Below are 12562 nucleotides of genomic sequence, written 5' to 3'. Positions count from 1 at the left end.
GCAGCGTTTCCATGCTGAGAACAACAACATCTCTCACCAGTCATTGTGATGGGATCTAGTATGGGGTTATATGTTCTACAATGTAAAGCAACAGGCAAACAGAAAATGCTAAAGTGGACAGTTTTTGCTCTTATTTTGTTCCCACTGCTCCCCGGAGTATTTTGTTTTGGGGTTTGTGTGTTTGTTTTTTAAAATATTCCATACGGTTCCAGAGATATAAGGACTTTTTATTTAGTGCTACTTTTTATGGTCTTTTCCAAAGGGGAGTGTCTCACAAGTTAATAGCAGCAGAGCAGCCTAGAGACATGCCCTTGAGGAGCAGCATGTGAGCCAGGTCCTCTGATAAAGACCATAGAAATGTCCACTAAATAAAAAGGCCCCACATCTCTGGACCCATATGGTGGAATTTAAAAAACAAACAAAAGATTGAATATTCACGGGAGAGGTGAAAATGTAATCCAAGCAAAAAATGGACACTTTTGACTTGATGACAGGTCCTCCTCTTTAAAGAAGTGTACATCCATGGTAGAGATGAGAAAATACATTAAAGTGGAATCGAATTTTACTGGAATTTTGCAAAAATCCTTATTGGCAAAAATGGCAATATTTTGTAATTAACTTCTGCACAGATTCACAAATCAAAATGTTAAAAAATAAAATCCCCAAAAAATGTATAATCACCTTTCCAGCCCCCCATGTCAACCATGTGGTCCTCAGATCGCAACCACTAACACTGAAGCGCATCACGTGCCTGCCCAGAACGCCCAGCATCGTTGGCAATCTGAAAAAGCGGCGAGAGGTCCAGACCAGTGAAGGTGAGGAGCAGGCAGGCCAGAGAGGTGAGCAGTACGGTGAGTATAGGGTTTTTTTTTTTTAATTCTTAACTTTATTATGCTCTGGGGTCTGGAGAGATTCCAGAGTATAATAAAGGGACATTAAATTTGCAGAGAATAACTTCTCCACAAATCGAATTTCCATGGAAAATCCACACAAACAGGCGAATTTGAACTTTGCCTGATCAGCTCATCTCTAGTTCAGGAGATACAAAACTGTAGCAGAGGAACAGAAGTTCTTTACCTTTTGTAGTCTTAACATAGCAGGAAAGGGATCCTGTGTCAAAAAGTCACAGAAGCGTGTGACCCATAGGTCTCCATTCACCTGGCCAGCACTCATAATTATGGTGAAGCAGTCCTCACCACACTATTCTTGTTCTGCCCCTAGCTAACCACATCAAATATTCTACACCGAAACCTGGTACTTCATTCATTCCAGGTATATGTGATCACGTCACTACTGAATTTGCATAGGACTGCCCCAGCAGAGTGAAGATTGACAGTTAGGGGGGCTGAGATCTCCGGCAGCCATATCACATGCTACTGTCATGTGTCGATCTGTTTCCTCCTGTGTCGAGACTGAGAAACGTATAGGTAAATCACTAACATTTACTTGCTGTTATTTTTAAAAAATTAGTTCCCCTTTTAAACTATTCCTAGCTCATGCATTTTTCACTAAGGGCATAAAAATGAAAAGGACCAGTCATCTCTCCTGACATGTCCAATGTCATAGTGGTAACTTGCATGCCTCATCAGCGCCGCCCTACTGTCATGCAAGGTGTGGGAAAGACTAAGTGCAACACGAAGGGAAGAGGGGGAGGAAGTCCAAACACCAGGGAAAGGGAGAGTGGAGACCCCTAGGCACATCTAATATCACCCTGCCTACCCTACCGTCCCTATATAGGTTCCACACCTATTGCCGAGCAGGACCCTAAGTCCTGGATGTCCCTAGAGCTTGGCCCTAGATAGGGAGGGGGAGGGCTGAGCACTGGTCAGGCCCCACTACAAACTAAAGATAACAAGGTAAACAAACAAAGAGGATAAACTTAGCTTGAGCAGACAACAGAGGAGTAACGCCAACTGTCCTCCAAGGGCACCAGAGAAGAGGCTAGCTGATTGCTAGTGCTCCAAGCCTGCACAAAGGTACATAGAAGTATCACCGGCGATTCCCTGGAGCAAACTGAGTGTTTTTAACTCCCAGGCAAGGGTGTGTCAATCAGCAGCAGGAGGGAGGTCGCCGCTGGGTCCAAAAGGAAGAAGGATTAAGAAGACGTCTTTAATGTCAAGCGCAATGACCTTCTACAGCCAGATCCAGAGCGACTGTCTATTACACCTGACACACCCGTGACACCTACTCACCGTGGTCACCGCGCAGCTTCTCCTGGTATCAGGCTGTCCCACTGAGTTTGCCTCTTGCAGCACTCCTCAGCACTGCTATTCTCCATCACTCATCTCTGAGGTTTTTTCTTGACCTTGATTTCTACCAAGTTATTTCCTATGAATGTGATGGATGATTTATTTTTTCCTTTTCTTTTCCAGTGTTTTGTTCAAATCCCATTCCTGTGTGCTTCCTTTCATTATTTGTGCCTAATGATTTTCATGGCCCAGTTTGTAAAAAAAAAAAGTATTTACTCATATCTGTATGAATAATGAATACTGAAAATAAATATTCGATGAAAAAAAATGGAACACAATGCTCTGAGAGAGGTAAATAAGTACAGGACCATGCTGCCTAAGCCTAGACAGAAAACCATTAATTTTATCGTTTTAAAGAGGACCTGTCGCCAGGTCAAAAGTGGCCATATTTGCCTTTACTTTATTTGCATCTCTGGGACCGTATGGTGCGGCTTAAGTCACCGCTGTGTATATAGAGAGCGGCGGCTGTAACTGCGCACACGGCACTGACTGACAGCCGGACTTAATGATGAACCTTATAATGTGTATGGCAGCAGTTACTGAGTGGCAGCAGGTAAAAAATCTGAAGGTTGGTGCTAAGGTGATACAGAAATTATAATGGAAAATTGTATCATTTTATTACACAAAGAAAATTCTTTACTTGTTTACTTTGTTAGTAATCCATAGAAACCGGATGTGTTGTTCCTTTTTATTGGGCGAGTGGCATGTTTAATCTCCTCTGACAATAAAAGAGTGACATAACTGCATTTCAGGAGTAAGTCATGTATCAGATGTAAGAAGGATGAGTCAATAGGAAACATGACACAATATACATACAGTTAGTATTGGGAAGTAGAAAGGAAACGTGATGTTTGGACCAGAAGATTAAGAATTGCCAGGGGCAGTGGCGTATCTAAGGGGGGGTGCAGGAGGGGCATCTGTCCTCGGCGCAGCTGGCAGAAGGCCGCCGTCAGGCCACCTAATGCGGCGGTCCAAGGTGTCTCCCCGAGCAGCTGTATTTTGCGTTCCTCGGACTGGGAATCGGCCGTTCTCTGAGCCGGCTGTCAAGCTGACAGCCGGCTCAGAGAAGCTACAGCGCGCCAGCTCCCAGTATTCAACTGTATTGGCGAGTACAATTGAAGCTCTGACCGCCGGGTCAGAGCGAAGTTAGCAGCGTGGTCAGGCTGCTTACATCACTCGCCGGCGCTGCAGAGATGTGAAGAACATTGGTGATAAGTGCTCCAGACAAGAGGAGCTGAAGACACCGAAGATTTGCTATATGGAAGTAAGCTATTTCAAGATTTGCTAAAATACAGCCCCCTGCATAAACTACCTCAGGTGTAAACCGCACTTTTCAAAAAGCTTTTGCATGTCATAAAGACACATCGAAAGTATTGATCACGGGGGTCCGAAGGCTGATAAACCCCAAGCAGAAGACATCAGCTGATGGCTGATCTCCTCCAAATGACAATGGACTTACAAACTTTATTATGACCATATCTTCAGTCTCGGTGCAGAACAGCGCTCATTTTCTGTTTTTTCATTTTTGAAAATTAGTGAGACGCCCTCTGAATAAAACTTCTGGCATGTCTCTATGACGTGGTAAAATGTTTTTAGAAGTGCAACTACATGTTAAGGACCCCCATTATCGCCTGCTACCTTTCTATCTGAGCAGTCTAAGATAATCAATGTGAACTTTGTTTTATCAAAACTGCACAATTTATGAGTTTATCAGAAAAAAATAAAGAATTACACCATGCATTTAGGTTAAAGGCCCCTTTATTTCTTTTGCTACCATGTTACATTTTCAGCTTGGATGACTATGACTTCTTGTAAATTATATATACATACATCACTCTTAAGATAATTTATCCTTTGCAGTTCCTCCTTCAATAGCTGTATTCTTTTGTAGCCTTTGTATGTTATAAAACCCAAAGAAATTTGGTTGAAACAAAATTTTTTCCAAAGCTAATCATCAATTTTTTAATTTATTTTTGATAATTTGCTAATTGGTTTCAGTAACTGTTCAAGAAGTTATCACTTAGACGGGTTTCACATGTCTCCACCGGCTGCAGATCTCCCAACCCGAACTCAACAATCTCATGTACACCTATGTGGCTGTTGTAGTCGGGTCCGAGGACTCACGGCACAAGTGGTCAGGAGTACAACTTTTAAGAAAAAAGGACGAAAGGGCTTCTGTTCCCTTGTTATTAGGATTGGCCAGAGTCCCAGAAGTCAGACACCCACAGATCAAAATGTTATGCTGTATCCTAGTGACGTGCCATAACATTCTAAAGTGAGAATGCTCCTTTAAGAAAGGTTAAGACTCAGCTCATAAAACATGTCAGGTCATCATACCACATGCCTAAGTTAGCCTGGCCTCTTCAATCCTTAGGAATCCACGGTTGTGTGAGAACCTGGTGTGCCTCATTAGAACATGAACTAATACAGTAAGACTGCGAGTGAAATGATGTGATCAGTGGATCGCTGACGATAAACATTAAGGAAGTGAAACAAGTGTCAATCATATATAATAAATAGCAACATCACCCTGACCTATGTAAAAAAAAACACTATACAATAATAATGATCAATATGTTCAAAAAAGTTCCCATTCTCTTCACTGTTTAAAGGAAACACAAGAAAGTAATCTTTCTTCAAAATTATTTTTCTTTGCCCCAGAATTGTCTATATTTATTTATTCAAGATCTAGAGAAGTACAAAACCTGAGATCTCTGGAGGTTACCCTCTGCTCTCCTTTCTCACATTACAGGGCTGTGTGATTACATCAGCACATTACAAGTCACGTGAGGCCTGAACTTCTAGAGAGAAGCACACACATACTAAAAGTGTTGTCATTGTGCAGAAATGACCATAATCTGATACCGCAAGGAACGTCGGGACATGGTGTACTGTGATGAAGAAGACCCTGGCAGGGCAGCACCAAAATATTTTCTATTTACCATGTCTGCAGTAACTAAAAGAAAAAAGTCAGAAGTTCCACACCTTTTTTTCTCTAACATGGTACCTAATAAATAGTAATATATACAATGTACACACCCTATTTTTTTTGAACATCAGTGGTGCAGTGCCACCCTACGACATTGCGTTGCTCATCATAAATCAACCCAGAATAACATTCTAAGAGATCTAGTTTTAAGGGATGTTAGTTACCTTTTCTAATAGGTAATATGGCTATTGGATAATTTTGTTTTTTAAGGTGAGCAATTTGGAATATGAATCAAGATAGATTTTAGGGGTCAAATGCCCCATGGTCTAAACCACAACAAGGCCTCTTCTTTTTTTCCCTTTCCATTTACACATCTATAGACTATTTTAATTTAGTTAGTGACATTTTACCCCTCCCCACCATGATATTAGGAATTAAATTACCTATAGATGTACCTATGATTCATGAAATACTGTATGAATGAAATAGGATTAATCAGATGAACATTTTTTGAACCCAATTGGAAAATTTTAAAACGGCATAATTGCATTTTCTATTGCTTTAAGCAATAAGAAAAGCAATGAAATGCATAAGTTGATATATGTGCAATGTACACACTCAAAAAAATAAAGGGAACACTCAAATAACACATCCTACTGTAGATCTGAATGAATGAAATATTCTCATTGAATACTTTGTTCTGTACAAAGTTGAATGTGCTGACAACAAAATCACACAAAAATCATCAATGGAAATCAAATTTATTAACCAATGGAAGCCTGGATTTGGAGTCACCCCCAAAATTAAAGTGGAAAAACACACTACAGGCTGATCCAACTTTGATGTAATGTCCTTAAAACAAGTCAAAATGAGGCTCAGTATTGTGTGTGTCCTCCACGTGCCTGTATGACCTCCCTACAACGCCTGGGCATGCTCCTGATGAGGTTGCGAATGGTCTCCTGTGGGATCTCCTCCCAGACCTGGACTAAAGCATCCGCCAACTCCTGGACAGTCTGTGGTGCAACGTGATGTTGGTGGATGGAGCGAGACATGATGTCCTAGATGTGCTCAATCGGATTCAGGTCTGGGGAACGGGCGGGCCAGTCCATAGCTTCAATGCCTTCATCTTGCAGGAACTGATGACACACTCCAGCCACATGAGGTCTGGCATTGTCCTGCATTAGGAGAAACCCAGGACCAACCACACCAGCATATGGTCTCACAAGGGGTCTGAGGATCTCATCTCGGTACCTAATGGCAGTCAGGCTACCTCTGGCAAGCACATGGAGGGCTGTGCAGCCCTCCAAAGAAATGCCACCCCACACCATTACTGACCCACTGCCAAACCGGTCATGCTGAAGGATGTTGCAGGCAGCAGATCGCTCTCCACGGCGTCTCCAGACTCTGTCACGTCTGTCACATGTGCTCAGTGTGAACCTGCTTTCATCTGTAAACAGCACAGGGCGCCAGTGGCAACTTTGCCAATCCTGGTGTTCTGTGGCAAATGCCAAGCATTTTGCACGGTGTTGGGCTGTGAGCACAACCCCCATCTGTGGACGTCGGGCCCTCATACCACCCTCATGGAGTCGATTTCTAACAGTTTGTGCAGACACATGCACATTTGTGGCCTGCTGGAGGTCATTTTGGAGGGCTCTGGCAGTGCTGCTCCTGTTCCTCCTTTCACAAAGGTGGAGGTAGCGGTCCTGCTGCTGGGTTGTTGCCCTCCTATGGCCCCCTCCACGTCTCCTGGTGTACTGGCCTGTCTCCTGGTAGCACCTCCAGTCTCTGGACACTACGCTGACAGATACAGCCAACTTTCTTGCCACAGCTCACATTGATGTGCCATCCTGGATGAGCTGCACTACCTGAGCAACTTCTGTGGGCTGTAGAGTCCGTCTCATGCTACCACGAGTGTGAAAGCACAACTAACATTCAAAAGTGACCCAAACATCAGCCAGAAAGCATTGGTACTGAGATGCGGCCTGTGGTCCCCATCTGCAGAACCACTCTTTTATTGAGGGCGTCTTGATAATTGCCAATAATTTCCATCTATTGTCTATTCCATTTGCACAACAGCATGTGAAATTGATTGTCAATCAGTGTTGCTTCCTAAGTGGACAGTTTGATTTCACTGAAGTTTGATTTACTTGGAGTTATATTCTGTTGTTTAAGTGTTCCCTTTATTTTTTTGAGCAGTGTATAACAGCACGTTGACACTGACCATTTCACAAACAAAACCAAAGAAAATTTTTTTATGAACATATACCCTGTAATAAGTAAATAGTTAGGTGAAGTTTTAATACTAAAATCAGATTAGGACTGGCCCGATTGGGTACACCTTGTCGCAGAGGGATGGCTTTTACGCTTTTTTGATCTAAATAGTGTTAGGGTATTTAGTTATGTGTCGTAGAGAAAAATTGTAAAATCCATAAAGACATCTCCGGGGAGAGGACATACTATATCAACTTCACATTGAACATATGGGATTAATTATAACTGGGGAAGTGAAAATAACTGACTCTTCAACCTCCATTGAAGTAGGACATCCTGATGTGAACAGGTAATTATAGAGCTACTGTAGCCACTAAGTCTAGGATTCGCGTAATTAGAGGCAGAGAAGTACATGAGCTTCCTCTGTTGAAAGGATTTGTCTCAGATGCTCTGGAGCCAGTTCTCAGTGATGAATATTGGAGTTTGCATCAGATATTTATGGGAGATATATTTTTGGGGTCGTAGCGAAGGGACGAACATGACGCATTCACTCAGATCACCATAAGGTCAGCTGAAGACCTCCAACTTAATATCGGATGGATGATGCTATCCATGCCATGTTTCAGCTCTATAGAAAGGTGAAATTGTGATAGGAAACATGACAACGATATCTCTCGCCTGGGACTTCCAGGGTTGAAGATATCCTGAAAGTTGGGGATCTCAAAAATTGCTAAAAGACCTAGCACATTCCACGACTAGTCCCCATAAAAGCTCACCAAGGAGAGGTATGTGGGCGTAACCTTCATCTAATAAGAATCAGAGTTTGGGTTTTGGTCATTTGTCAGTCATACAGGGTACATCTTGCTGGGAAAAAACCTGGGAGTCTGAACTGAAACGTAAATTGATGTGCATGCTCACATAAGGCCACTAGACAGAGAAAAACCAAAGACAAGCAAAATACCCAAATAACTGGAAGTAAATGGTTAAATCACACAGTGCAAAAAAAATATGATAAATAATAAAGGGTATTTAGTTAACATAATTTTGATCAAAATAATGTAAAAGCCATCCCGCCACGCCATAGCGCTGTTATCCAACAACAGCCAAGTAGGTAAAAGAAAATCTGCTCACCTTTATGAGTTGTGTAATGCACAACTCATGTAAGAATTTGTAGCGAAGGGCTGCAGCCAGCACAGAATCCCTAGGGACCTTGTAAGGTTGTCTGTAATAGGATGAAGTTGGTGCCGGGAATGAAAACCGCGCTCCTCCGTGGTGAAGAAATTTGACGAGAGATTGTATATAATTAACAATCTTGTAGTTTATTACTAAAAGCTACGATTACTACCTATGTACCTGAGGAAGTGGATGGGACATCCACGAAACGCGTAGTAATCGTAGCTTTTGGTAATAAACTACAAGATTGTTAATTATATACAATCTCTCGTCAAATTTCTTCACCACGGAGGAGCGCGGTTTTCACTGCCTACCTTTCCGGATTAAATATATAAAATTTAATACCTCTTTTCCTTTTTCTCCGTAAACTGCACCCCTGAAGCCATACGCTACCTTTTAACTGGTGTTCAATCAGCCTGTATAAACAATTTTTGGTGGCAGCTAGTAGTTCCTTTTGTTATTCTGGAGTTGGCAGTGATTGTATCGGGGTATATATTATATTCCATTTGTTGTAATTGGAGGTGTATATACCATACTCACTGTGAGTTCCCCAATAATTGGCTTAGTAGTGGAAACAGCTGCGGCTTCGTCCATCAATCGTCAGTCAATTGCGTAATTTTCCTGATGATTAGAGGCAGCAAGGTTGCGTCCCCTTACATACTGATGACAGCAGTGGGATCTGTGTGATCTCCTTGATGTCTTCCCTGACAAAGTGGTGGCCGCAGTGAGATCTGCGTGATTCCCTCTGTTGTTCTACCTGACACAATGGTATTTACATGTACTATTACTATTTACTTACTACAGGCTATATGCTCATTTTGTTTTTCTCTTGGGTTTTCTCTGTGAAAAAGCCACACTGTGAATGCACTCTTACATATATCAACTTATGCTCCAGCTCATTTTTTTTGTTTTACTGTAGTTTCTTATACTTTGTACAAACATTGTCATTGCCCCCCCTTTTGAGGTAGACATTTCATGTGCATAGCTTCCCATGGGCAGGTGTCTGAACAGTTGGGCCCTTGTTGTCATGGTGTGTCAGATGTAACAGACAGTCGCTTTGGATCTGGCTGCAGAAGATCACTGCGTTTGGCATTGCAGACGCCTTCGTAATCCTTCTGACTTTTGGACCCAGCGGCAACCTCCCTCCTGCTCTGATTGACACACCCTGGTCTGGGTGTTTATAAACTCTTCTTCAGGGTGTCGCCGGTGTTACTCTCATTTTCCCTTGTGAAGGCTTAGAGCAATAGCAGCCGGCTAGCTTCCTCTCTGGTGCCCTTGGAGGATGTTTGGTGTTATCCTTCTGGTATCTGCTTAAGCTAAGTTTTCCCCCCTTTGATTGTCTCCCTTGTTGTCTTTAGTTTATAGTGGGGACTGACCAGTGTTGTCTTTAGTTTATAGTGGGGACTGACCAGTGCTCACCCCCCTCCCCTGTTTGGCGATAGGAGTCTCCACTTCTCCTTTCCCTAGTGTTTGGGCTACCCTCCCCTCATCCCTTCTTGCTGCACTTAGTCTTTCCCACACTGTGCGTGACACTTGTCCTGCTCTGCTCTTATCTATATTGAGGTCGGCTGACATAAGATAAGGTTTTAATACTAGAGTCAGGATAGGACCTTCCTGACTGGGTACACCTTGTCACAGTGGGATGACTTTTACTCTTTTTTGATAAAATTAGTGTTAACTAATTATGCTATGTTATTTACATGTACTATTACTATTTACTTACTTCAAGGTATATGATCATTTTGTTTTTTTCTTGGGTTTTGCTTTAATCCATAAATAAAACTCCACTTTCACCAATGGAGCCCTAAGCAGCTGCCTATTCTGCCTACCCCTCGCCATGCTCTTTGTACAAGATGATTAATAGTCATTGCTATGGATCTGTTCTCACCGCTCAGAGAAAGCATTAAATTGTCCTCTAATTTCAGGTGAATCCAAATGTGTCCCAGAAGACCCTAGCGGCCGATAAAGTCCACCACATCTTGCTCAGCTTTGAAAACTGTCTCTTATATGAGCCTCGAAGTCAACCGTAAACTCCGGTATGGACTGATGCGATTAATCAATGCTCTTTGTAAATATCATGTTATCATTATATAAATAAAGCGTAATATAATAATGATATGTCATGTGAGATGTGCAATGCCCGTGACTCACTTAACACAGGAATAATATGATATCTGTAACAGGATGACACAGTGCAAATGACATTGTCACTAAAATTAGTATTGACATTCATATAAAGGCCCGATATGCAGCCGATGGTGGACAGATGACTCTGACCTAGTTACTGTCTTTAGCTAGTATTGCACGGGTTAGGTAATACCTGATCTCTGAAAGAACAGAAGCTGGCGGCTGGGAACGTTGGCTGCCGGGCAGTGCGCAGCGCTGAACATGTTTGCAAACAGAAGGAACAGAGACAGGAGCAAGCATGTTAATCCAAGATTATGACACCACATTACATATTCGGTTTAATTACTCCTACAGCTTCAGAACAGAAACATAATATATCATACAGAACCTGCTGCATACAGTACATGATTCTGTGCTGATCCCAGCTGCCTGGATTTTCTCCATTCTGCATTGTGAAGATGCCCTCGTATAGCAATGTCACGCACTGATGGCAAATGATTTGGGCAACTTGAATGTCAACATCTCTGATTTTTTGTCTATATAGGAAATAAGCCACTGTCAGACGTGTCAACTGCTTATCTCCCTCTTTCCGTTAAAAAGAAAACCAAAAACTCAAGCAAGCTCAAATAAAGGGAATGTGCATGTATGTGGGGAACTGGAAGAAATAGCTGTAATCGGAGTGTTAAACTCCCAACTACAGTACCTTAAGAGGGTTTTCCCCAGGATAGGTAGTGACTTATTGATCAGTGAGGGTCCAACTGCTATGACCCACACCGATTGGCAGAACAGGCAACTTTATGCCAATTAGAATGGAGCGGCAGTGCACAAACTCGACCTTTGCTCCATGCATTCCCTATGAGCGCTATTCTCGGCTTTTCTGACACCCATAAAAAATGAGTGACGCAGGCTGTCAGGCTTGCGACCTGCCACTTCATTTCATAATGGGGATAAAACTTCCCAGTCGGGCACAAAAATTCGCTAGTGCTAGTATGTCACTTGACAAATGGTAAGGTTTTAATATTAGAGTTAGGACTGTCCCATAAGGGTTACCGTGAAGTGGCGGGATGGCTTTTACATTATTTTGATCAAAATTCTGTTAGCTAAATACCCTTTATTATTTATCATTATTTTTGCATTGTGTGATTTATCCATTTACTTCCAGTTATTTGGGTATTTTGCTTGTTTTTGGTTTTCCACATCATGGTGATGGCACAGGCTCTGGAGCTGAGCCCACACCATAACCAGTGGGTGCCGGTCATAACAGTCAACATTCTTCTGTAACCAACAAAATCGATAATATCTCTGATTCTGGCTGCATCATAGTTAAAGAGGTTGTCCGGCCTTAGGATACAAGTCTGCAGTCACTCTATGTAACTGCAGACTTGTGAATCCTCACATCACACACACTGCGCGCTGTGAGGATTCTCTGGTGCCGGCGCTGGGAGCGTTCAGTCATGTGACCACAAGTATGAGATTTGCATACTTCCGGCCACATTGCGACTAGACGTTGGAACTTGCATTGAGTGAGGCCGCACACGTCTAGTCGGCACATGACCGCATGTATTCAAATCACATCTATGCAGGCATGCGCCTGCCTGCTCCCAGCACCGGAGAGTCCTCACAGCGTGCCGTGTGCACAATGTGAGGATTCACAAGTCTGTAGTTACATAGAGTAACTGCAGACTTGTAGCCTAAGGCCGGACAACCCCTTTAATAGTGACCACAGGACCTATATGATTGGGCAGTGGATGTGGGTTCCTATTACACCTTTTTTGCACCATCGTGACATGACAGTGCGAGTGTGGCGTCAGTGCATCATTATTACAACCAGGTCCTAGCAAACTAATCCGTGTCTGCCATGTGTATTTGCTTA

General features: G+C 42.6%; 1 long non-coding RNA gene across 1 annotated transcript in view; it reads left to right on the top strand.

Annotated features, from left to right (window-relative positions):
* Positions 1–9767: 9767 nt before the first annotated feature.
* Positions 9768–12562, top strand: part of LOC141264500 (uncharacterized) — a 44227-nt gene continuing 41432 nt past the window's right edge. Inside the window, exons 1-2 of the long non-coding RNA XR_012319971.1 lie at positions 9768–9865; positions 10488–10598. This is a non-coding gene — a long non-coding RNA (uncharacterized lncRNA). The remainder of the gene's footprint in view (positions 9866–10487; positions 10599–12562) is intronic.

Source organism: Phyllobates terribilis, unplaced genomic scaffold, assembly GCF_046119375.1.
Source record: "Phyllobates terribilis strain yellow unplaced genomic scaffold, ASM4611937v1 Scaffold_4__5_contigs__length_816908805, whole genome shotgun sequence".
NCBI lineage: Eukaryota > Metazoa > Chordata > Amphibia > Anura > Dendrobatidae > Phyllobates > Phyllobates terribilis.
Note: the sequence above shows the minus strand (reverse complement) of the source record. Positions and strands in the feature narration are given on the sequence as shown.